Genomic DNA, 26,442 nt, shown 5'->3' on the forward strand with positions numbered 1-26,442 from the left:
ACCAACAATTATGGCATGCCTTATTTATATTTCTAGTGATCCCAAGTTGAAGAAAAAGCTTTTTGCAGGTACCAACAGCTCTAACCCATGTGGAGGCTCAGGACACATTCCTCTCCTGAGGTTGGATCTCCTGCCACTGAAAGAACCTTCCAGCCAAGATGTTTGAAAAGTTTTGATTTTCCAATCTTGTGTGTCTCCAGAATGCACCAGAGATGAAGTCTGGGGTTCCTGGCTTCTAGTGCTTGTATCCTGTGGATTGAAGCTCATCTTCCCACTGAATGAATTCTGTCATTACAGATATCTCTAGCCATCCATTCTTTGGCAAAATGGCCTCCACTCAATGTCTAGTTCAGAGTACCAGGGTCTCTGGGTGTAGCTGTTCTTTCCATGAAAAGATACCCTTTAGGAGCCACTTGACCATACTATCTTTCCCACCTTCCCAGTCTTTCAAATTTCGTTGCTTTTCTCAAAGGACAGTTTCTTAACTCTCTCCATTGTCACTACGATTTTATCTGGTGTGCTTGTTAGTTTTAATGGCATAACCTGGAATCACCTAAGATGACCAATCCACCTAAATGATGGAGGATGAGGAGACCAGATTGGCCTGTGGCCATGTCTGTGGGGGATTGCTTTGATTGTTAAATGAAATGGGGAGACCCACTCTGAAAGTAGACTGCACTATTTTATGGGCTAAGCCTCGTGTATAAGTGTAAAGAAACTAGCTGGACACTAAGCCCAATAGCGCAAACAAGCAAGCAGTGTGGGTGCATTCCTTTTTCTGTGGTCTTGACTGTAGATATTATGCAACTAGCTGCCTTGAGTTTTCTCCTTAGCCTGCCCTCAATAATAGACTACAACCTAGAATTTGTCTTGCACTATGTTGCTTTATATCAAGATACTTTGTCATATCAACAGAAATGTAAGTAGAACACCTGTTTTGGACCTCTCAGTCCTCATACTACTCATGGCCCATGGCATGCTCAGTCATTTCTGGCATATCAACATACTGAACACTACTGGACTTGGGGCTGGGGAGGTGACCCAGTAAATAAAATGATTGATAGGCCACATAGAAAAAACACCACGCATATGCTCATAATCCCAGCACTGGTTAATTGGAGTAGTGGGGTATGGCAGAGATAGTTGCATCACTGGGGATCACAGGCTAACCTAAATAACCAGTTCTAGGTAAAAGAATGGCTATCTCAAAAAACAAAGTAGATAATGGAGAAAATACTCAAGGTTTAACTCTGGCCTTTGCATATATTCACACACAGAGAGAGGGAGAGGGAGGGGGAGGGGGAGGAGGAGGGGGGAGGGAGGGGGAGAAGGAGAAGGAGAGAAGGAGGGGGAGGAGGAGGAAGAGGAGGGAGGGAACATGCATGCACACACCCACACACAAAGGAGAGTTGGAGACAGAGGGAACCCAAATGATCACATACTTAACTCTTTCGAAGTTCTAATAGTTAGAAGTCCACAGTCAAGAGGTTGAGATTTCCAGCATGGCCTGGTCTAGAGACACTGAGAACCTTTCTGACTTGTTCCAGCTGTTGGTGCCTTCTGACATTTCTTAGCTTGCATTACTCCACTTTCTGCCTTCATTGTCGTGTGTTCATCATCCCTGCATCCCTTCTGTGACTTCACATGGTTTTCATTTCTGGGTGTCTATGTCAAAGGAAAGGTGGGCCCTCCCCCAGTGTGAGCCACATCTTAGTTCGGCTGCATCTCTAAAGACCATGTTTCTAACGAAAGCCAGAATCACAGACCCAAGCTAGGAGCTGAGCTTTTCTTTTTGAAGATTATACCTCCTCTCATAAAACCCACCATTGTGGTGTCTTAGCTAGGATTTTTATTGCTGTGGTGAAAGATCATATGCAAAAAGCAAGTTGGGGAGAAAGGGGCTTATTTGGCTTATACTTCCATATCACTGTTTATTATTGAAGATAGTCAGGAAAGGATCCTGGAGGCAAGAGCTGATGCAGAAGCCATGGAGGAGTGCTACTTACTGGCTTGCTTCCCCTGACTACCTCACCCTGCTTTCCTATAGAACACATGACCAGCAACCCTGAGTGGTACCACCCACAATGGCCTGGGCCCTTCCCAATTGCTTACAAACTGAGAAAATGCCTTACAGATGAATCTCATGGAGATATTTCCTCAGCTGAGGTTCCATCCTCTCTGATGATTCTAGCTTGTGTCAGGTTGACACAAAAACAGCCAATACAGTGGGTATCTGTCAGATACAGTTTTTCCTCCCGCTTCAATGCTCAAAAGCCTTGCCCATGAAAGCAATGCTGACTTCCTGGGCCTGGTGACCATGATCTTTCCTACCTGTGTACTTCCCTTTCTAGTCTGGCCTCCTCTTACTCCTCATAGGAAAGCCTGCTAGTACCCAGGCTGATAAAAATCCCATGAACATTTTTAATATCTGTGTCTATGTCCAAGGCATCTCTACTCCTTAAGAACACTCTACCATCTAAGAACTAGCAGCTCTCTAAGACTCATCTCAGAGACCTTGCTAGACTCTTCCTCTAATGTCTGGAAGGCTCTGGGCTACTAAGATCCTTTTCTTCTCTGATGTCTAAGCACATAAAGCATTGCTGTGCATGAAGTCACCCTGGCTCTGAGAGCTGACATGGCGGAAAGCATCCTTGGCTTCCCTTCTCAGGCCTCTGCAGGCATTGGCTTTTAAAAATATTTTTGAATGTTTCATTTATTGATATGGTTGTTTTGCCTGCATTTGTGTCTATTTTCATTACTTCTGTGCAGTGCTCGAGAAGGAAATTGGATTCTCTGGGACTGGAGTTCCAGACAGTTATAAGCAGCCACATGGGTGCTGGTAATCCAACTTTGTTTCTCTGGAAAAGCAGCCAGGTACCTTTACCTGCTGAGCTGTCTCTTCATCCCCTGCAGCCACATTGTCTTACAACATCCCCCACCCCAGCAATGCTGACATGTGGGGATGTCATATGGAGGCGTCATGAATTCAGATGCCATGGCTGCGCGAGGTCTAAGATCCCACACAGAGTCATGGAGCAAAGTGTCACACGGAGCCTGATAACTCCAGAATTCTGGTTCTGTGTTGTATTTGTTTGTTTTGACTGTGCCGTGTCATTGCCGATCCACCAACAGTCAGAGAAGGTTTGCAGTCAAAATATCGTTTAGCAGTTGGAGCTGTTTCTGTTGGACACTAAGTACTGCTACGAAACCTCAGGTTACTAAGAGTGTTGCTGGAGGCGGCCTGCTTGCGCCTGGGGAGTGGACATAAAATCAGAGAGCTGTGCGCCTAGGTGGTGGCTCTGTGGGAAACACGAGCTGCACAAACTGAAGACAGATGGGAACCACCTAGTGGATTCCTTGTTATTTGTGTTGATTCCTGTTCTTTTTCTGATGGCAAGTTCCAAAGTAAAATCTTGTTATTTTGCAGTAAAAAAAAAAATGTATTATTATTAAATAAAAAAAGAATCTTTTGAGATTTCATTTTATCATGATCTCATGTGTATAGGTGGTTTTCCTTCATAAATGCCTGTGCACATTCACTCCTGGTACCATCAAGACTAGAAGAGGATGTTGGATTCCTGTTACTAGAGTTACAGACAGTTGAAAGTCACCATGTGGGTACTGGGAATCAAACCCAGGTCCACTGGAAGAGCAGCCAGTGTTCTTCACCACTGAGCCATTGCTCCAGTCCCCTTTAAATAATCTTTTTTTTTAAAAGTTGTTTGAGGCTGGGGGGAGCACATGTGCATACTACAGAGCACAGGCAGAAACCAGAGGGCAACTTACCTGGTGGGAGTCAGTTCTTACCTTCTTCTATGTGGGTTCTGGGGGTGAACCTGAGCTTTATCCCTGTTTCTCTCTGTGGCATTTAGGTTGGGGGACCAGCACCCCTGAGCATGCTCATTCTTGCTTTCTGTGTCTAAACACTTTTCTTCACACTCAGTCAGTATCTTCCATATAATCATCCAAACCAAACCTCCATCTAGTTAGTCTGAGGGGCCATGACCTTCTAAGAGAGTTATAAGTGTGAATACTCTATTTGATTGCTCCCTGTAAGCCTATGGCCCAATGAGCACCATAGAAAGGTCAGCCTCCCCCACCTCCCAAGAAAACGATATCCCCAGACCTTCTCTAGCCTTCCTTCCTCACACTTTGATATCAGATATGTGGCCATAAAAAATGGGACATACTTTTGATATATTGGGAAAATAATTTCTTTCCATCTTGAAAAATGTACCCTCCTCTCACCACAGCTGGGAGTTTTGAATATGAATAAATTGCCAGGAATTTGGCAGTAACTGTATATTCATAAATACACATGAAATTTGGTGAGGTTTAAAGAAAAACAGAATTGAAAGAGCATATTGTCAGGTTGAAGCCCAGACATACCTTGAGACGGGACTGAGTGTGTTTCCAATGGGTTGCTCATTTGCTTTGTGAGGATGAATGCCAGGTAGTAGACCCCACGATGAAAGCCAGGCAGACACAGTACCCACAGCCTGTGGTAGGATGTGAAGAGACCTTTGCCTTCAGGCCTAGAAATAGAAGCAACAGGATTTGCATTCAACCAGGGGCTGTGCTTGCCCAGCCCCACCATTTGCTTCTACAAAGCAGTTGCCCAATCTTTTGCCTCAAAAGTCAGTAACCCCCAAAACATTTTGCCTCCTCTGATGGCTCCTTTCAGGGGCTAGGAACACCTCTCACATGTGGGAGAGAGGGAGAACTGGCTGGTGCATCCTACCCTTCCCTGGGCATTTAAATTCTGTCATCTGACACTTCATTAGACTTCTCTCCAGATAGTGTGATGTCTCCTTTGCCATAGTTGAAATTAAGTCTGTTAAAAGGTGTCTATGGATATGAGAGATCATGTGGTACCTGACAGCAGTGCCTTACCTCTCCACCCTGTGCTTGTAGACTTGGGAGTAGAACCTACCAGGCAGGGGCAAAGAGCCATCTGGGGAGGGCTACTTGGGAAGACCATTATCCTGATTTAACGGAGGCTTTGCCTGCATCATCGCTCGCTTCCCATGATTTGGTGAATGCTTATTTATGCTTATTTTGTTATTTGTTTGGGGAATTAGAGATATAGGGTGTGTGTGTGTGTGTGTGTGTGTGTGTGTGTGTGTGTGTGTGTATGTGTACATGCAGGTACATACACCTATGCATGTCCAGGGACCAAAAGAGGGAATCAGGTCCTTTTCTATATGCATGATAGGATCCAAACTCTACTCCTCTACAAGTGCTCTTATCGGCTGGACCATCTCTTCAGCTCCAGTGACGCTCATTCTAAATAAACACTCATGCAAAAGTGATGAAGCCCCCTGTCATATTACAGAAACCCTTTCCCCCTCCCAATTTGTGCTTTGGAGATTATGTGATGGAGACCCATAGCTTTCAAAATGTCTACCCACCTCTGGAGCATACAAGCCCGTGAAGTTGTCCTGCTCTCCCTCCCCCACCATGTTCTTCCTACCTCCACGGCTGCCTACCTGTGCTACCTCCCTGTGCTTCTTCCTACCTCGTGCCTTTCACACTAGCCTTCCAAGAAATGGCAGATGTCCATGTCCTCACTAGTCTCTGTATGCCTCTTCCCTTCTCTCTTTCTGGACACTGCCAGATATAAGGCCTCTCTCTAACCATCTTTTATTTATCTCAAGAGAGTCTCATGAGTAACTGATGATCCCACCATACTTCCCCATTCCACTTCCTCCCCTACCTCCATAAAACACTCCTGGCTAGTGTCTGTCCCCAGACAGTATTGTCTTTGCTCTGGTCCTGTGTGCTAACCTCTATGTAGCAGTGCAAAACCATCTCCTCACTGTGTCCAGGACCCACCCTTCACCCACACAAAAGCATTGCCCCAACTGTCCCTCCCCACACCCTTAATTTCAGGCAACCTCAGGTTCAGGCCTTGTCCTGGACCACTCCTAGCAGCACAGAGCTGCTCTAAAGTCCCTGGATGTCACAAATGGGCCTTCCTGCCCTTCGTGTGTGCCCATATATCACTCCAGTTCATAGCCAGTCAGTCCTTGCCCCTTCTGTACCCTTCCTTTCCTGTCGTCCTTCCTTCTAACATTCTTCCAGAACAGCTCTTATTTGTGCACCGATGACATTGGAGCCTAAGCTGGTCTGTGACCTCCCTTAACCACACTTTAGAGACACTCTTCCTATATCTTCCTGATCCGCCCCACCCCCACCCCATTGATTGTCCTCTGGAATCCCACCAGTCCCCCTTTGCCCTCATGACTCTAGCATGGAGTGCTCTAAGGTCTAGCTTCCAAATACTCTCCCTGAACAGCTTCATCCTGCCTCCCCTTCACCCCTCAATCTGCAAATTAGGTGAGAGGACTCTCAGGCTCCTAATCCTGTGAACCCCTTGACATTTCCATCTCTATGACAGAAAGACCTCCCACTCCATCAGTGAATCCTAAGGATCATCTTTTACATCTTCAGGAGTTGCACCTGGCCACATCCCCCGGTACCATACCTTCTCTGATCTCAGATAAACATCATCTTCCATCCTCTAGCTCATCAACCCCCTTTTCCATGACACTTTCATCCGCTGGCCTGGACCATCAGGCATCTCTCATGAGCTATGAAGGAGTCTCTGTGAAGTCTGGATCTTTTCTCACCAACTTCTGCTCAAACTTTCCAGTGCCTTCATTGCTCAGAGCTAACTCAAGAGTCTGTCTGAGATGTCCTCACAAGTGACCTAGTTCCCTTGGTCTCTAGTCACATATGACTTTGTTGGAGAAGGTTCATGAAGTGGCAACCCTCCTGCACTACCACCTCTGCTTACTACCCATGCTTCTTTCTTTTACTTGAGTGTTTGTCATAAAATCCTACAAAATACCATGCACAGCTATCTCATTTGTTCACTACCATATCTCTACACCTAGAATTAAGCCTAAGTGGGTGATAAAGATGTACCTACTTTTAAAAACACAATGCTTGTGTGTGTGATATGTCAAGATGTGCAGAAGAGGTTATCAGGTATTCCCCCTCTACCACTCTCTGCCTTCTTTGAGACATGGTCTCCTACTGAACGTACAGCTCAAGTAACTCAGCTAGACTGACAGCTAGAGATCCCCCCACCATGACCCTCCCATCTCCATCCTGCTTTGTATGGGAGTGGGTTACAGTGTGGAAAGACTGTGCCCAACTTTTGTCAGTGATAGGATCCAAACTCTGTTTTTCCTGCTTCCTTTTTTTTTTTCTCAAATCATAATTAATTCACACAGGGCTTTTAAACACAGAAAGGCAGGATGTGGGGAAGGGAATGACTGGAGTGTGGGTGTTCAGAGGGAATACAGATATCTTCAGAACCGGGTATCGGCTAGGTGAAGGTTCAGGGGGCAATTCACTATGACTCTGCCTATGACTCGCTTGTCCTTATCTAAGTTGGTATTGTCTGCCAAGGCTACCTATTTACAAGGTCTATGACTACTCAGGCTTATAAATTTCCACAAAAGCTGCCTGTTGACATTAGCTTATAGCCATCTGTTTCAATGTTTTCTACTGAGACCCAAGACTTGGTGTTAGTATACATGTATGACAGGCCTATTGCTGATTTTGAGCCTATGGCTGATTTTAGGCCTACAGTGTGTAAGCAGGGCTAGCCCTGACATCTCCTCCCTTCTCTAAGTATAGAAGGGCTGTGACAATTCTAAACTTGCGAAGGCGGGGGTAGAGGCCTGACCTCCAGTATTTGAAGGGGACCTTGTAATGGCTCCAGTCCTCCTGTCATTGTCCAGTGAGGCATGAGGGCCATACCCATTCCAATGTCTTTTTCCTGGAGAGGGGATACTTTTGACATCAACCCCTATGCAGTCAGGCTTGTCCCTCAGGGAACCCAGATAGATATTTTTATCTTTTATTTATATTCCCTTGCAGTGCTTAGCCTCGCAGCCTAAGCAAGAATTCAGATCGCCTGTCAGAGGGGGTTCTGGGTGGCCCCTCTCTGCTTGGTCTAGGGGCAGAAGTCCCCCCTTTTAGGTTGGGTGGAGATGGGCTTTGGAAACACCTTGTATAAAGTAACAACCTCATCTTGAGTCTTGTGGTCTTCCATAGCTAACTTATGATAATGTATCTGAGTAGGTTTTGCTACCAAATTATTTATCTGTTGTATCACAGAGTTAGTCGCCTATTTGAGGGCCAGGGACCAGCAGAAAAAAGCAAAAAGAACCCAAATAATGGTCCCAAGATGGAAGGAAATAGGGTTGACAACCTTGGAGAGGCTGAAAACCAATTCTTGTACCAGGATTCATCTGTCTCTTTCTCTCTCTGATTTTTCTTAGGGCCTTCACTACCTATTTCATGCTCTCTTTAACCCTCCTTGTCTTGTCTATGTAAAGGCAACCTTCTTCTTTGAGGGTTGTACACAGTCAAGAGCTGTATACAGCCTTTTCTATTGTACTAGAGTAAATCAAGTCCAATAAGGATCTTTGCCATTTTAGGAGGTCTCTTCAGACGGCGAAACGAGGGATTTCTTCTGATTAGTGATGTCAGTCTCTAGCTGTTTGATGTTCTTGTCAGTGGCCCTTCAAAGGTCTGAGTAGTATAAGTTTGGAGACCAGCATCTGGATTAGAACTTCTAACAGCAGACATCACAGGTGATTCATTTTTATCTGGGATGCTGCCTGAGTTCAAGCTCCTGGGAGTCCCTCTTTCTCTAGGTTTTCTGGGGTTGGGTACAGAGCTGCTGCCTGTGACCTGCTCTATGCTCGGGCCCAGACCGGAAGTCTGCTTTTCCTGCTTTCAACACAAGTGTTCTAATCCACCTGGCTATCTCTCCATACTAAACATATACTTTCAAAGTGAACGATCAAATGCCCAAGCTTCTTAACTATTTGTTGAACACTAATGATGTATAGGTCCCCTATATAGTGAGCCAGGCTCTTCATACCACACCTCAAATCCTTTTCCAGGATCTCCTCTGCTCCTGAGGTGTGCTATCAACCCACCTTATAAATGTATGTCCCATCCCCGAGACTGTCACTGGTTCCCTCTGACTTCTTAGGTTCTGCTTTAAGCTTCCTGCTTTAGTCTATTTCCTCCTTCCTGTCTGGGATAAGTCACAACTGCTCCCCAAAGATCCCTATCTATGTCCTCTATACCTCCTCATGTTGCACAGAATCCTAGCTGAATGAATGAAACCCTCCGCTTCTGTCCTTTGCTCAGTCTTGTAACTGAGCAATCATACATTTCCCCATGTATGTTATACATGTCCAGTGCGTTACAGCTGTCTGAGTTGAGTTGCTTCCCACCATTCTACCATCCTGAGCTGTTGCCCTGAATTCCCTCACCTCCCACCCTCACACAATACTTCCACTGAAAGGGCTCCGAGGGCCATTCTGCTCAGTAAATTCACATACACTCATTGACAAAATGGAAATCATTCATATCAAAACAAAGAGTCTGGAAAGTTAAAGACATGACTCTCACATACATGGGCAGTGAGCATCTATCAAAGGTTTAGACATCACATTAGTTAGGGTCTTGGCCAAGCTGATCCTGGCTGAAAGAAAAAATAAAAATGATAAAATAAGAGTGCTGACTTAGATACAAAACTGGTTAATGTCCTTCAGGCCAATAAAACTGAAACTTCAAGATTTATCATCTCTAGCCAACAGAATCACTTGTGGCTTATCAGTCTTCGGCAAGTTAACCTTTAATTGCACGGAATGGGGTCAGTAATCAAAAGCAAATAGTAAATCAAACCAAACAGCACCTCTAGAATGAGAGTCTACAAAAGAAAAGGCACTGGCTATCTTGGCCTGACTGCCTCTGTCACAGTGACTCCATTCTGCCAGTGTAGCACAAAAACTGAGCCAGACAAAACATAGATGGCTGTCTTCTATTTACACCAATCAAGCCTCCCTCCCCTGACCCTGCTCCGCTCAGCCCAGTGAGCCCTAGGCAAGCTTGTTAGAAGGCACCCTGGTTGACTTTAAAAGCATGCGTGCATGAATCATGGCAAGCTTCTCACCTTAGTCTTGAGTTTTACTTAATTTATGCTTAACAGTTTGATGGCTCTTTGAAATATCAGTTCCCAAGAGCTTAAAACTAAATAGAGTAGTAAGAAAGAAAAAGTATTCCCTAGGAGTTTGATGAGATTTACAATTAATATATAATTAGTGAAGATTTTTATAATATATTTTCATTGGCAAATAAAAGTTACATGTATGTGTATGTGTCATGTGCATATTGTTTTCAAGTGTATATGTATTGTGCAATGTCTAAATGAACCCTTTAATGCCTATAGTCCTTGACACCTGTGTGTGTGTGTGTGTGTGTGTGTGTGTGTGTCTGTCTGTCTGTCTGTCTGTCTGTCTGTCTAGTGAAACCCTGTGATCTCTCAGTAATTTTAAAAAATACCATACTCTCTTGTTAGCTGTCTTAGTTAGGGTTTTACTGCTATGAACAAGCATCATGACCAAGGCAACTCTTATAAGAACATTTCATTGGGGCTGGTTTACAGATTCAGAGGTTCAGTCCATTATCATCAAGGCAAGAACAGGGCAGCATCCAGACAGGCATGGTGCAGGAGGAGCTGAGAGTTCTCCATCTTCATCTGAAGGCTGCTAGCAGAATATTGACTTCCAGGCAGCTAGGGTGAGGGTCTTAAGCCTACATCCACAGTGACACACCTATTCCAACAAGGTCACACCTCCAAATAGTGCTACTCCCTGGGCCAAGCATACTCAAACCATGACATTAGCCATCACCATGTCCTATAATAAACATCTTGACCTATTCTTGTATCTAACTGAGCTTTTGTGATATTCATTCAAAGGTCAAGACCTTCCCAACCCTTCTCTCCTAGCCCTCAGTAACCACTTGTGGGTTGTTTTTGATTGTCTTAGATCCCACTTATAAGTGAGGACAATACTTAAGTCTGACCTACGACTAATCTTTTAATCCTGCCTCTGTTTCAAATCTATGTTTGTCACCCCCTTCCTCATCAATATAGGCATTCAAAGACTGCTTCCTGATGTAATTGGAGGTGCATATGAGTTTGCTTCCTCTGTTCAGACATGTGAAACTTGAGCAATATGCTCAAACCTTAAACCAGTGCAAAAAGGCATCCTCAGAGTGAAAATACAAATGAATAAATGGGACAGTGCCACTTTTCTATGCTGGCATTTGAGATGAATCATCTTGTTTTAATGTTGTCTACAAGGTTCAGTTAATATTGCTTGTGGAGATTCAGGGACTTAGGACTCATTTTCTGTTTCACTTGTTAATTTGATTGGAAGAAGTGCTCAGAGCTGACTTTAGACTTTGTTTTTACATTTGCATGAAACACTTCAATGCATCCATTTTAATTATGATAGAGACACAGTAATGGTCTGCTTTCTAAGTGTTTGCGATTATACTCATAGATAAATACAACTTCTAGCCTAGTCATAGATTCTCTTTGCAAGCCGCCAATGCAGAGATGAGTGGCTGCTTGAGATGCTAAGAATAAGAATAAGTCTTGACTGAGTGTTCAGTCCCAAACCAGCCATTTATACCAACATTGTCCCTAAGGCTCAGGAATCACTGTGGAAGATGGGAGCAGAAAGAATATAAGAACTGGAGGGCAGGGAGCAGAACTGTGAGATGCTGTCTCCTGAGTGTGGTACAGGCACTGCAGTTATAACCTCATAGCTATTGTGGCTGCCTGCATTGGGTCTGCACAAGAAGGGGTCTGTCAACCCTTAATCATATGTAGATTTGAAGTGATTCATGGGACCCTACCCTTCCTTGATGAACTATTAGTAGTACCTGGTGGATTCTTGTAGAGGAACAGGCATTTTCTTCAGAAGTATGCCTGTGGGTAAGCCCATCAGGTTCCAATGGGTAGTTCAAATCCAGTGTTCACAATGTGGGAAAGGGACTTGTATGGAGGACAGACTCAATAGTAATGGAGGGAGATTAAAGAGGTGGGGGTTACAGCATGGAGAATGTACTTCATACATGTATAAAACTCAAAGGACAAACCTAATAAAAATGCTACAAAAGAAAAATTAAATCATAATAAAATGAAAGTAATCCAAGTCATTACAGGGGCACAGGCTCGGAGTGCCTCTAAGAATTGGAGAATTTTTCTCCATGTGTGCGATCTGCATCCTTAAACAGGTGTTGACCAGCCACAGGGTTCAGCGTCCCAGCTAGGCAGACCTTCCATTTCCATCCTCGTCTATATCTCCCAAAGCTGAAAGTGTCCCTCTCCAGACTCCTTACAGATCCACCAGGAAGCCTTTTTTTTTTCCTTTCTCCCCAAGCATCTGAGCTTCTTATTAGGTGTCTGTGACTTCTGGCAAAGTCCCAGAGTGCCAAGGACATTAGATCATTTAAAACTGGGTCATTCCAAGGCTGGCTGTAGCATTTCCTCAGTTAACATACTATATCCAGAGTCACTTTGCTTTTATTAGCTTCTCTTGATAAGCACCTGGGGTGCTCATGGAACAATGTTCCCTGCTTCATGGATGTAGAATGTCCAGGAAGAGATATATGATCCCTAAGTACTTTGGGCTACATCACTCATCTCACTTCTAAGTAAACCCCTTTATTGCTGTCTCCCACCTTTGGGCTTCCTCACATGTGTAAAAGACGTGTCTAAGGTCATTGGCCTTTGCTTTGTCTGTTAGAGGAATGTTCATGCTTCCTGGTATTACCACCAAACTTCTTTGAAGCACCCAGTTTTGTTTAAAGTGCATAGGTGAATCCAGAAGGTGCACTTCTCAAATCCACCTCACCAGTTCCAGGACTCAAATAGATTTTTTTTCCTCCATTGTTGTCAGACTGTGAGCTTTGCATGTGAAACAAGCACAGTTGTCATACCCTGTTACCCGTGCTGTTTCTTGTGATTTCACACATAGTTGTATTTGTGTCACATGTTGATATTTATTTTTTTTTTACATTGGAGTGTTTTCTTTGAATTTTAGTTTTGAGGTAGGGTCTTGGTACATAGCCAAAACTTGAGTTCCTCTCACTCAGCCTCTCAAATACTAGGATTTCAGGTGTGAATCATCATGCGTACCACTCCCTACCCTCAAAGGTTGGACAAATGGTTCTGCCTTTGTGCAGAAGTGCCTGGTTGCACACACAGCTGTAGACCCATCATGATCCATCTTCTTCTGGAGGAATAGTCAATCACATGCTGAAATGAGGCTTTGGCATATTTCATAGAATGCCACAGACTTCCATGATTAAATGAGATCTTTCCATATACCCCATGTCTTAGTTAGGGTTTCTATTGCTGCAATCAAACCCTACTGCTGCAATGAAAGCAAATTGGGGAGGAAAGGGTTTATTTGACTTACGCTTCCAGATCATTGACATTTATCATCAAAGGAACATCAAAACAGGAACCCAAACAGGGCAGGAGCCTGGAGGCAGGAACTGATACAGAGGCTATGGAGGAGTGCTACTTACTGGCTTGCTTTCTATGACTTGCTCAGCCTGCTGTCTTTTAAAATCCAGGACAACCAGTTGAGATGACACCATTCACAATGGGCTGGGCTCTCCCTATCAGTCATTAATTAAGAAAATACCCTGCAGATGAGTTTTATGGAGGCATCTTTTCCATTCATGTTCCTTCCTTTTGGATAACTCATTTGTATGTCAAGCTGACATAAGACTAGCCAGTATACCCCACAACTGCTTCAGAAGCCTTGTTATCAAGTGGTGGCTGAAGATGTGCTCTCAGAGAATATCACATGTACTAAAATACTAAATGGCTTAGAAATTAACAAGATAATGGCATGGATGGGGAACACATTCGGGTATTGGATTCTCAAAGCCTATTTCTCTCAGAATCCTCATCCTTTTACCTGTAGCAACATGGTCACAGGCTGGAACACAGGATACCTGATGTATATTTTGGGGCAAGAATATTTTTAGTTTTTAAATACTTTAAATTCAATGAGGGCAGAAAAAATCATGTCAATGCTATGAAATCTCTGGCATCCAGTATTTTCTAAATGAATGAATTAGGTGAGATGTGGATGAAGACATACCACAAGGCAGTCCTCGCTGCCCCAGCCACGAGTGGAGCAAAGCTCATGCTGACAGTGTCTCAGCACTGAGGAAGACAGTTCTCCACTCTTGGTGACTGTCTGGTGTGGCAGCTGCCATTTTGAAGAGTAAGGTCACAGCTACATTTTGGATGTGGTACTGTCAGTGACCATCTTGTGAACAATGACAAAGACCTCCAAGACTCTGAGAACTGAGTGGAAACATGAACCTAAAACTGACAAAAGCCACCTTAGATTTTACTAAGGTGTGGCCTTTATGGTGACATCTCTAGGAAGGCACCACAGGAAACTGGAGTAGATACTTTTGAGGTTAGACATGGAACCAGGGCATGACTGCACACAGGAAATGCATGTAGGGGTTGCAAGCATGCCCCTTCCCACACACAGATCCCGGTGTCACTGGGTATAAGCCTAGGTAGAATAGGGAATATGATCTGTCTAACTTGATCAGCTTTAAAGTAGGTCTGAAGTCCCATCTCACTATGTGACATGAACAGAACGGTGCATGCTTAGCACATGCCTGGTGCACTGTCAGCATGAAGCCAATAGCCATGACCATCTACAGGAGGGTAGAGCTGCTGTGGCCATGACGGTGACAGGGTGGGTTACAAGAAAAGCCAGACTTGGGTGGTTGACATTAGCCTCAGAAGCTTCTGTGCTCTTAATCCAACTTGTCCTTCCTGCCTCAGTTGCCATCCTACTGTGTGACGTATGCCTCTACATCTCATGCTGAGGGAATGCCCCAGTTCTTGAATAGCATGTCCTCTTTCCTTCTTCAGTTCTTTCCATGTGCTGTTCCCATAGTTAGCACCTGCTGCTGGCTTTTCTTACTTGTTGAGTCTCTTTCCTTCATTGTGAGCCTTCTCTGTGCCATCTGGGAGGGGGCTTTGTTAATTCCTTGAGTAGATCCAGGACTCCTTTCTCGGCCATCATAACATATGTGTATGTATGATGTATGTATTATACATGTGTACTTGTGTGTGTGTGTGTGTGTGTGTGTGTGACTGTGGCATGAGTGCATCTGTGCATGAGCATCCATGTTTGTGAGTGTGATCATATGCTTGCCACAGCATACATGTGGCAGCCAGAAGGTAACCTTAGGTATTGGTCCTTGCCTTCCACCTTACTTGAAACAGAATCTATTTGTTGTATGCTGCTGTATAATTCAGGCTAGTTGAGCTGCAAGCTTCCAGAAATTCTCCTGTCTGTGTCTCTCACCAAAAGAACACTGTATTACAGATGTGTAGGTCCCCAACTGGCTTTATATAGGTCCTAGGAATCCAAACTCAGGTCAGTGTTTTCACGGCAGGCACTTTACCCAGAGTCAGATCTCCAGGCCTCTCATCACATTCACCTGTGTCTCCCTACGCTGGGTTAAAGACCTCTTAAAAGCATATCTAGGAATTAGAGCTTACACTGCACTCACCATGGCATGTATAGAGGGATGGATGGTGGCTGGATGATAGAGACATGCATCCATGGGTAGTAAGTGAGTGATGAATAGATTGAGGAGTGCACGGTTGATGGATTGCTACATGGATAAGTAGATGATGGATGTGTTTATGCATGCATGCATGAACAACAGATGAATAAGTGATGAATGAACAGTGGATGGATGATAGGTGGATGGATGATAGAATGATCTGAAAGATAAGAAGAAAAGGGCCATGCTGAAGAAAATTTTGTACAGAAGATTTCTTGACCAGTAACGATCTCTGAGATATAAGCTAAGAAACAGAAGTGTTTATAACACTGGGATGCAAAGCTAAGCCTGTGGGGATTCCTTCCAGGCACCTAGCAGAACACCTGGTATACCAGGTAACTCTGGATGACAGGCAGAGGCAGCAACCTACAGAGACTTCACTCAGTGAGTTTGGATGGGAATGACAACACACACTATATCTGAGTAATAGTGTGACACTATTCTGGGTCATGAAAGCTTGTTTGATTTCTAGGATGTGCTGGTACCACTGGATGTCATGGAGTTCCATGGGGATGTGGTCCATGAAGGGTATACTGGTTGTTTTTAATCAACTTGAGACAAACCTAGGAAGAGGAAATTTTCATTAAGAAACTGCCTCTATAAGATTGACTCATAGGGAACTCTATAAGGTATTGTCTTGATTAATGACTGATATGGGAGGGTGCAGCCTACTGTAGGTAGTGGCACCCTTTGATAGGTAGTCTTGAGTTCCATGAGATACCTGACTGAGAAAGCCAAGCCAAGAAAGCCAATAAACCACATTCCTCCATGGCCTCTGTTCCAGCTCCTGTCTCCAGATTCTTGCCTCAAGTTCCTGCCCTGGCTTTCTTCATTGTGCAAAATGCTTATCACAATGATAAAAAGCAAACTAAAGTAGAAATAAAACAATAAAAACGAGGTTAAGACCATTCCTCCTCAAATCGATGATTTCTCAGAAATTATTATTTGTAGGATCTGTATAGTATAAAAGAAGTATAAAAATTACATAAAATTATATAAAGAGTATAAAAATCTTTGTACCCATATGCAAAGATTTCTCCATGTAACTATCACTTGAGCATTAGACTAGAGGAAGGGAGAAATCACTATGATACCCACTGAATGAGCACAGACAGAAACAAAGCCAGTGGTGCCCTAGGAAGACTACATACTCTCAAATCTAAGATCAGGGATTGATTTACTCACACCAGCTCACTGTATGGCTGGGAAGGTGTGTTCACTCACTTTGCCTCATTCTACACACACCTAGAATAAAGAACATGTTTACCAGAGCTTCTTTGGAGTTCAAAGGAAAGCAAGATGGGCAAATGTATTGCATGGCTGACTTGTTGAGAAAGTCATCTCCTGTCTACACCCTGAGCATTCTGCTCCTTTAAGCCTCCATCTCTGCCACTGGTCTGCCCTACCATCTACCATCTGACACCTGATCCTATCCCACAGTCCTTGCCCTTCTCAATGCCTTCTTTTGCCAGTCTTTGTGATTCCTGCATATTGAGCAGTCACCCAGCCTTACATTTGTTGGGAAGACCAACAAATGATCTTTCCTAACTCCCCACTCATCTTCTCTTCTGGAACCACTACCATGAACAAACGAATAAATGGAGTTTGTTGCTATGAACGTGAGACTCTGACATCTTCTTTGGTACAGAGTCATAGGGATGCATTCTATCTGATGCAAGCTTACCTCAGTCTGGCAGTGTCCTCCATACTGAGCTGGCCTGGAGCTGGCCTGGTGTGGAGTTGGAGGGTTTCAATCAGGAGAGCTCCACATGGCTGCTCTGCAACAAGACTCTCACTCCCTCTTCCATACTGCAACTGATACCCTCCAAGCTGAAGCTAGCTAAGTACATTAATAGGATCTTGCTGTCCTTTGGGGGTGGCAGCATGAGCATTGGGCAGTGTCCAGTTGGAAGAGAGAGCTGCTTCCTTGTGCAGACCTGCCTGGTGCCTGCTTACTATCGCTCTTGGGGGATCCCAGGAGCACAGAGCAGAGCCATATATTGCTCAGCTTTTCAGCTTGAGTCAGCCTGTGTAGGAAGGAACCTTCTAGGTAGGGGTTATTGTTTCCCAGTGACAAAGCAAGTCTAGGTGGACCTTTATCTAAAGTGTCATTGAACTTCCAAATAACATGGGACATTGACAGACACCTAGTTTGTTCTCTGGTTAGTTGTTGGGTATCTTTGACATCATCCCCACAGGAGTACCTTCATAACTGGGCCAAGAGCCTTGATCTCCTCTCCATGGAATGAAGTCATCACTTAACACTGAATGACCTGCCAGTGTGGTCCCTACCCACTGTGTCTAGTCTGTTCTTTCTCACTCAGATCCCTTGTTTCTCTAACTGTCCACATTGATGACATTCCATTCCAGGCCCTTTCACAGTCCTTGATACTATCCTCTGAAGGGGATCCTGAATGCTTGATTCTGTTTATGGGGAATCTTCTTATTAGTATTTCCCCCCATGAAGAGCCCACACAAAGCATGTCACAGCCAATTTGATTTTAAGATTAGGGACACTTGACCTATATCAGTGTCTGTCTTTGTAAAATTGCTGCTCATTTACTTAAAAACAAACTGGAAAAAAAAAGATGTTAACAATTTATTGTCCTAGTGTGCCTAGTCTCAACAATACAGGATAGAGTCATTTTGGAAGATAAGCCCTCAATTGAGAAAATGCTTCCACATTGGCTTGTGGGCAAGCCTATGGTACATTTTCTTGATTGATAATTGATGTGGAAAGGCCCATTGCCCTGTGGGTGGTGCCACCCCTGGGCAAGTAGTCCTAGGTGCTATAAGAAAACAGGCTGAGCAAGCTAGGGTGAGCAAGTCAGTAAGCAGCACTCTTCCATTGTCTCCTACTTCCAGGTTCCTGCCCTCGTGAGTTCCTGCCTGATGTCCCTCAATGATGGATTATAATTGCAAGATGAATAGATCCTTTCTTCTCCAAATTGCTTTTTCTCATATATCTTATCACAACAATAGAAACTTTAACTAAGACACCCAGCAATCCTGACTAAAGCAAATAGAATTGTTGTTAAGTTGAAAGAGGAAGCTGTCACCTGCCTCTGTAGGGCTATCAATGGTCATTTCACTGGGATGTCAGGGGACAGCCTGACCTTTTAAACTAAAATTCAGTTTATAAGTCTGATAATAAGTTCATACCTTTTCATTGTGTTGCATCATTTTAAAAGACTCCAGAATATCAAAACTACTCAGGAGCAGAAGTGGTGTACCTTTATCAATTTTTATCTTGAACTTGCACATATTGTGCACATATTTGGAGTAAGACCGAGGTCTAAACACAAAACCCGTTTATGCTTTATATATCCCTCATGAGCAGAATGTAAAGTAACTTTATACCTTGTGTTTAGAGCCCACACATCTTGACATGAGGCTAGGCGTTTGAGTTTCTCCCTGTGTTGTTAGTTCAGTACTCAGAGACCCAGATTTTTGGGCCAGTTTGATTTTAAGAGTAGGGATGCTTGATCTATATTGATGCCTTTCTTTTGACAGTCAATGTCTGCTTTATGACCTAGAGAAGAGAAGAGCCACATCCCTACAGCAATCCTTACCTACAAGGGTAAGTGAGGACTGAGTTTTGTCTAACATAATTGTGACTCTCGAGTGAAACAGTTTAGGAAAGAGATAAAGTCAGAACAGAGAGAGTGAGAGACAGAGAGAGAGAGAGACAGAGACAGAGACAGAGAGACAGACAGAGACAGACAGAGAGACAGAGAGACAGACAAAGAGAGAGAGAGACAGAGACAGAGAGAGACAGAGAGATAGAGCGAGAGAGACAGAGAGAAAGAGGCTGAAAGGCTGAGACTTCAGGGCTTAGTCAAGTAAGGCTTGCCTTACAAACCTAACAACATGAGTCTGATAGATGGATGGCTTAGTGGTTAACAACTGGGACACCTAAATCTAAATTAATGAACATTAGAAGACCAACCCAGTAACAAGTGTTCAAGTGTGAAACCTGAGCCATAATCATAGTAAGCTTTGTACCATTTTAAAACCATGAGGTAACTTCTGTGTAGTATTCAAGAGACTGAAGCCTGTCGAGGGTCAATGTGTTCATCTGGAGGATGCTGGTTTAAGAAAATCAATATGGGATGGGGTTGTGTGTACACAGGTGTGCAAATGTGTGGAGGCCAGGTATCAACCTCTAGTGTCATCACTCAGGAGCTTTTCAGTTTGTTTTTTTTGAGCCAGGATCTGTCACTGGCCTTAGGTTCTTAGGCTAGACACATTAGTTAGAGAGCCCTAGGGATCCATTCATCTCTATGTCGGGATTACAGGTGTGTGCTGCCATGCCTGGCTTTTTACATGGGTGGGTTCTAGGGGTCAAACTCAGATCTTCATGCTTGTCCAGCCAGTACTTTAGCAAACCCACCACCTCCCCATACCCAGAAAACCAAGTCTAAGGCCATTATGGCACAACTTTGTGATTTCAGTTTTTGTGATTTCAGTTTTTGTGATTTCAGTTTTTGCCTGGTTGTTCAATTTTGATGTGCTCTAGACTAGAACTGGGAAGAGCCAAAGACCTGGGTAGAAGAGAATCTAGGATGGATCATGCAAGGAGTCAAGATGTGTGCACCTTTCATAAGACGTGGCCCTGGTTCTGGTACAGAGCTGCTAGGAACAGGTCCAAATTCCTTGGCTCATGAGTCTTGATACTAATAGAAATTTCATGCTCTTTTTGAAGAAAACCAAGCAAAATATAAGGACAGTAATGAAGTAAAGAAAGAATATCAAATATACAATCATTTATTAAGTGTGGATTTAGGAAACCTTGGGGTGCCAAGTTTTTGAGTGTTAGTCACAGAACTCAGTAATAGAGTCTTCTACAGTTACATGGAAATTGCCATAACATCCCTGTGTTTGGATTTCAAAACATTCTCTCATGTGTTCATTTTTCCAGCAGTCCATCCATTCATGACTTATGTGGAGGGCTTGTTGTATGACTCTGGGAAAAAGCTGTCGTGGGATGCCTGCCACTCTGCCGGGGGAGGGAGAGAGATGAGCCCCACCTTTCTCTGCCTCTATCAGCCTCTCAGGACCTAGGATAATGTGTGGGAACATGGAAGAGATCCAAGAAATGTCTGGGTGAGCCGAGAGAAATTGACATTTGAAAGGAGAAGCTGAGGTCTATTTAACTGGAAGGGATAACCCTGACTTTCTTACTTGAGAAAACTTGTGCCTTCTTTCCTGTTCCACACGTCTCTTTTTACCTCTGTTTCCTGTTTCTCAAATAAATGTGCAGATGGCAAGGCAGAAGGCGAACTGTGCTTGTCGGGACTAAGTCATCTCAGGGCTGAGCTGTCTGAAGGTACAAAGCATTGCTTCAGCATCATAGGTGGCAAGACCTGGATGGTGGGAGCACTTTTTGGTAGACTGGCCTTCCTAAGATTTTGTGCATCTATGGTACCCTGAGATATCAAATTTGGAGTCCCCCATCCAGAGGAGATACCACATGAGCACCATTGAGCTCACCTCCACTCACCTCAGAGGCAGTTGTTTCTGCCCTACTGTGGTCAGCATTGATCTTGCATGGTCTTGCTTAGTTTCCCTACTGTGCATTTAGTCTCAAGTCCACTGACGTTTCAAACTTCCCAAAGGCAGTATCTATCTACTCCTTTTCCTTCATCTCTGCCTATTGAAATGTGGTTTGGAAGATCAAGAACTCAAATAACTGCCATTAAGTAAGCATTTGAGGATGCTCATGAGAATGCTGTTGAGTAAATCCAGGTCCTGTGGGAAGAAAATCCCACCTATACCAGAATATGTGCATGTGTTTTTTCATCTTGTGGATAGTATGTCTTCAATACCGAAGATAAATGAGTGCTCTTTGCTACTGTAGACCCTCAGTATCACACTTAAATCCCAACCTTGCATTTCCTACCCGTGCTTTTGGTTCTGTAATAGAAATATCCCTGTCAATAAGGAACTTTCCAGTCACCATGCATGGCACATTTCCTAGACTACCACTTCCTATGTATGCCATCCTCAAGTTGCCACTACATAAACTAGCTTGCATTTTCTGCACCTTGTAACGTTTTCTTTCAATTTTGAGTAGATCTCCTAATCGTGTGCTATAAATAACTTCATTTTAAGTTGTATCTTATTTTGAATTATGTGTTGTCTTTCTTAGTCAGAGTTTGTATTCCTACACAAAACATCATGACCAAGAAGCAAGTTGGGGAGGAAAGGGTTTATTCAGCTTACACTTCCACATTACTGTTCATCACCAAAGGAAGTCAGGAATGGAATTCAAGCAGATCAGGAAGCAGAAGCTGATGCAGAGGCCATGGAGGGATGTTACTTACTGGTTTGCTTCCCCTGGCTTGCTCAGCTTGCTTTCTTATAGGATCCAAGGCTACCAGCCCAGGGATGGCACCGCCCACAACGGGTCCTCCCACTCTTGATCACTCAATGAGAAAATGCCTTACAGCTGAATCTCATGAAGGCATTTCCTCAAGGGAGGCTCCTTTCTCTGTGATAGCTCCAGCTTGTGTCAAGTTGACACACATATGCCAATACATGTGCATATGCATGACTGTGGGGGGAATATGCAAATGAGTTCAGGTGACCACCAAGGTTAGAGGCATTCCCTGGAGTTTGAGTTTCAGCCAGTTATAAACCACACAACATGGGTGCTGGGAGCTAAGCTCCAGTCCCCTGTATGAGTAGCAAGTGTTCTTAACTGCTGAGCCATCTTTCCAGCCCCCTTAAATGATTTCTAAAGGACTACATATACTCTGCCATCATCTGAGAGAAAGATGTGTAGTGCAGTCTGTTGTGCACTGACCATGCCATGCAACTAAAATCAATAGAAATGACTGAATACCCTGTCCTTTAAGTCAGGACAGATTTCTTGACTCACTCATTAGCCCAGAGGACCTGCAGTTCGGGCCCATTCTGACAGCCCAATGCTGGCTCATTGTCTATGAAGCAATGCAATGCCAATTAGGTAAATCTTTTTATTGAAATCTTATCTCAATAAAAATGGGGATGAAAATCTCACCATCTATCTCCTTCATGGTTCTTCTTAAGTCTGCTTTTCTTTGATTTACTCATTTCATTTGCTTTTGCTGCTGTTGTCAAAAATTTACATTATTTCTAAGGATTTTTTTATCAGTGGTGTTTATTGTATGTTCATACACATGAGGGGAGTGGGACACAAGCCACAACACAAATGTGGAGGTCAGAGGACAACTTGCTGAAGTCAATTCTCTCCTCCCATCTTTACCTGGGTTCCAAGGGCTGAACTTTGTTTGCATACTAAGTCCCTCTACGTGCTCTACCACTTGACTGGCCCCTTTGCCTTTGGCCACCTGAGTACTTGATATTTATCATACATGTAATCTCTGTTTATTGAAGGGATAGCTGTGTAGATATATGGATGGCTGACAGGGGAACTAGGGGGAAAATATGGGAAGATAAGCAGCTGGTGGATAGAAGTATGGGTGTTTGGGTAGATGGTGACTGGGTAGATGGGTGAGTGGGTGGCTAGAAACATGACTAGGTAGATGATAGAATGAGTATGAAAGTGAATGGATGCTTAGAGGTGTGGACAAGTGGATACACTTCCAAACACTGCTATAATTACCTGTGATATATCAATAACTACAACAAATGGAGTAGGGTCTGGGTGCCATGTCATATGTCAGTGTCCCTTCCTGCTCAAATTATTTTGAGGAATTAAGAACCATGGTCAAGACTATGTAGCATAGTCTGTATTTTGTAGCTACTCTTCATCATCCTTATATTACTAAACTCATGTCCTTCTCCCTATCCCAGAGTGTTCTTGGTGTGTTGTTGAATAATTCAAGGGTATTTAGTATAATTGTAACAATGATGACAACTCACTGTGGAAATACAGAGCCACATGGGGAACTGAAAACCTGAAAAGCAATAAAGTCACTCCTCATTAGCGTGTTTTAAAGAAACTTCTTTGTGCATGATAAGGCTGTATAATTGAGCAGGGAGATGAACCAATAACATCAAATGTAAATTTCATAAATATTTACACGAAGAAAATAAGGCACATTGGCTGTTTGGTCTTAAGTCATTTTGGAACAAGTACTGCACTTATTCCACATTTAAAACTCATCTTTTGGGAGGGGTGGATAATTGATACACAATTATTATCAAACTTCCTTTTTTTGCATTTGGATTTCCTAAAGTTTTCTCTTAACACTTTAGTCCTTTATGTTTGCTCTCTCATCGGGATGGAGGTGACATTAAATGATACTCATGCATGTAGACATACACATGGATAATATATACAACCCACAAATGCACATTCATGTGCATACACACTCACATGCATACACACATCCCACATGTGCAGATACACATGCATCATGCACATGTACACACATGTAGACAGAGATAGCTCTACACACATATATGTGCATGCATACATATACACACACACCTGATAAAAAACCATTGTTACAATTTTTTGTATGCTAAAGCTATGGCTCCTGAGGAGGAAGGGGTCACATTTGGGCCCTCCTTTCAGACATCAGACCATCACTTTTTCACTTATCAAGAAGTAGCCTTTGGGCTGTGCAGAAATGGGCCTGGAATAAAAGACTCTGCCCACTCCAGTGAATGACATCTTAATACCCACAAAGCTCCTGTGATATTTTGCTCTTTCAAAAGTGGGGATCTTTAAGACCTCATTTTCCTCAACCTAGATTAAATTTAAAAAGAAAAAAGCCTCCTTAACAGAAATCAGAAAGAGGGTGGAGGCAACCTGGAACCCCAAGTTCTCTTTCACTGAGAAACCATCTATTAACTTATAGCTAAATTCATCTTCTATCTTTTGTCTCACAACATTATATTAATTGCAGTCTACACATATGTGTGAGTGTGTGTATGTGTGTGTGTGTGTATATATATATATGGAGGGGAACAGGGAGAGGGAGAGAGAGAGAGGGAGAGGGAGGGGGAAAGGGAGAGGGAGGTTTATGAACCTAAGAGCCCAGTAACACAGAACCTGGTTCCTGAGGTCAGCTGCAGATATATATCCTTCCTGAATCACAGGGCCAGACTCTTGAGTACAGGATAAGATGAAAACATTTGGAATGGTTTTCTAGCTACAATCCTTATATATAGCACAGACCTGAAGCCCTGCATCCACAGGGGTCAGGTTTAAACTTCATCCCAGACACTTATGAGAAGGATGACCTTAAAACATTCTTTATCTGTCTAAACACCAGTCTTCATGTGTCAACTGTGGCAATGACAGCGCCTGTGGAATGTGGAAGGGATTTAAGAATTGTTTAATGGAGCGCCAAGGCCAAGGCAACTATCCCAGATCACGTGTTATTTCCAATCACATCATCTGTGTTCTATCAGTATGATTTAGATGCACATTGTATAGACCTTGAGACCTAAAGAGTATTTCTCTTTGAAGAATAACTTTTGTACACATTTCAAAAACATCAAAGAAGAACTTTTCTTTGAAAGATTTATTTGCATTATTTTCAATTATATGTATACATGTCTATCTCTGTACTTGAGTGCAGGTGCCTGTGAAAGCCAGAAAAGGGCATTAGATCCCTGAAGCTGGAGTTCTAGGCAGTTGTAAGCTTACTATGGATGCAGGGAACTGGATTTCGATCCTCTGGAAGAATAGTGACACTCTTAATCACTAAGGCAGCCCTCCAGCTCTCGGCAGAACTTCTTTCCTTGGTCAAGAAGGCAGACAAGAAGACTTGGGAGAAATACTGCATTGTTTACCTGTCTGTCCCTATGATAAGAAAAAGCATTGTGTCCAAAAGAAAGAGTCTTTTGGGTTTAAAGTTTCAGAGCGATAAGAGTCTAGCACAGTGTGAAGGCATGGCAGCAAGCAGTAGGCATGGTGGCAAGAAGCTGAGAGAACACATCAGGAAGCAGAAAGAGTAGACAGGAAGTAGGGCAAAAGCCTGCCCCAATGACATACTTATGTAAAAGTAACTTTTATTCGCCTGATGTAATTGTCATTTCTGAAGCTTGCTGCCTCAGTCCACTAACCTAGGCCTACTTCTGGAAGCTTCTAGCCTCCATACAATCTAATCTAGGCCTAGAATATTTTCAGCCTCTGAGATATATACTGCTAAGTAAGTTCACCCTTTTTCTTTCTTAATGAACTCTGACTGGCTGGTTAAATTCAGCTGTTGTACTCAAACGCCTCTCCAAGCTGACTGATTCAATTTGGCTTCTCTCTTGGCCTCTGACTGAATTGCTCTAGTTGGCCTCATATTAACTTTGGCAACCTGTTCTAATCTTCTGGCTCTTTCTAATTCTCTGGCTCATTCTGTCTTCACCTATGTCTAGCTAGTTCTCTTTCTGTACAACTGTCCCATTAAAACTGCCCTCCTCCTCCTCTCTGTCTCTCCCTCTGTGCATTGCTTCCTCTTATGTTGTCTCCCTTTCCTCTCTCCTTTCAAGAGAGTTGGGCATATCCTATTCTGTCAAATCTTTCTCTGATCCATCACTTTGTCTGCCACTCAATTGGACATCACTTTCAAACTTGTGTGCTTCCTTATACAAACTAACTTTACCTTCACTGTTTGGGATTAAAGGTGTGTACTAAGGGTGTGTTCATATTCCAGCCAGAGGGACTAAGGTATGTGCTAGGGGCTGAGCCACACTACAACTAGAAATAGGTTTGTTTCAGTAAATAACACAATCTCAGGGTTCTCGGTGTGGTCAAATATCCTACAGTATACTTACTCTAGCAGGGCCACACCCCTCTAACTTTCCTCAAACAATGCCACCAACTGGGGACCAAGTGTTCAAATTCCTGAAATTATGGGGCTATCTCTTGGCCAAATTGCCATAGGTGCTCACACATCGTCACCACATCTAGGAAGTCTTGCTTGCACCCTCAAACATCTCCCGTCTATGTGCCTGTTTGCACTCCACACTTCCTCTACCAGG

The 26,442-nt window shown here is 43.4% G+C and overlaps 1 protein-coding gene and 1 non-coding gene across 2 annotated transcripts in view; both read left to right on the forward strand.

Moving 5' to 3' along the window:
- Positions 1 to 26,442, forward strand: part of Adam12 (ADAM metallopeptidase domain 12) — a 277,083-nt gene that overhangs the window by 110,202 nt on the left and 140,439 nt on the right. The gene's annotated exons all lie outside the window — the stretch shown is intronic.
- LOC114625289 lies at positions 2,905 to 3,208 on the forward strand. Its single transcript, XR_003712048.1, has one exon.

Source organism: Grammomys surdaster, unplaced genomic scaffold, assembly GCF_004785775.1.
Source record: "Grammomys surdaster isolate TR1022 unplaced genomic scaffold, NIH_TR_1.0 214, whole genome shotgun sequence".
In the NCBI taxonomy this organism is placed as follows: Eukaryota; Metazoa; Chordata; class Mammalia; order Rodentia; family Muridae; genus Grammomys; species Grammomys surdaster.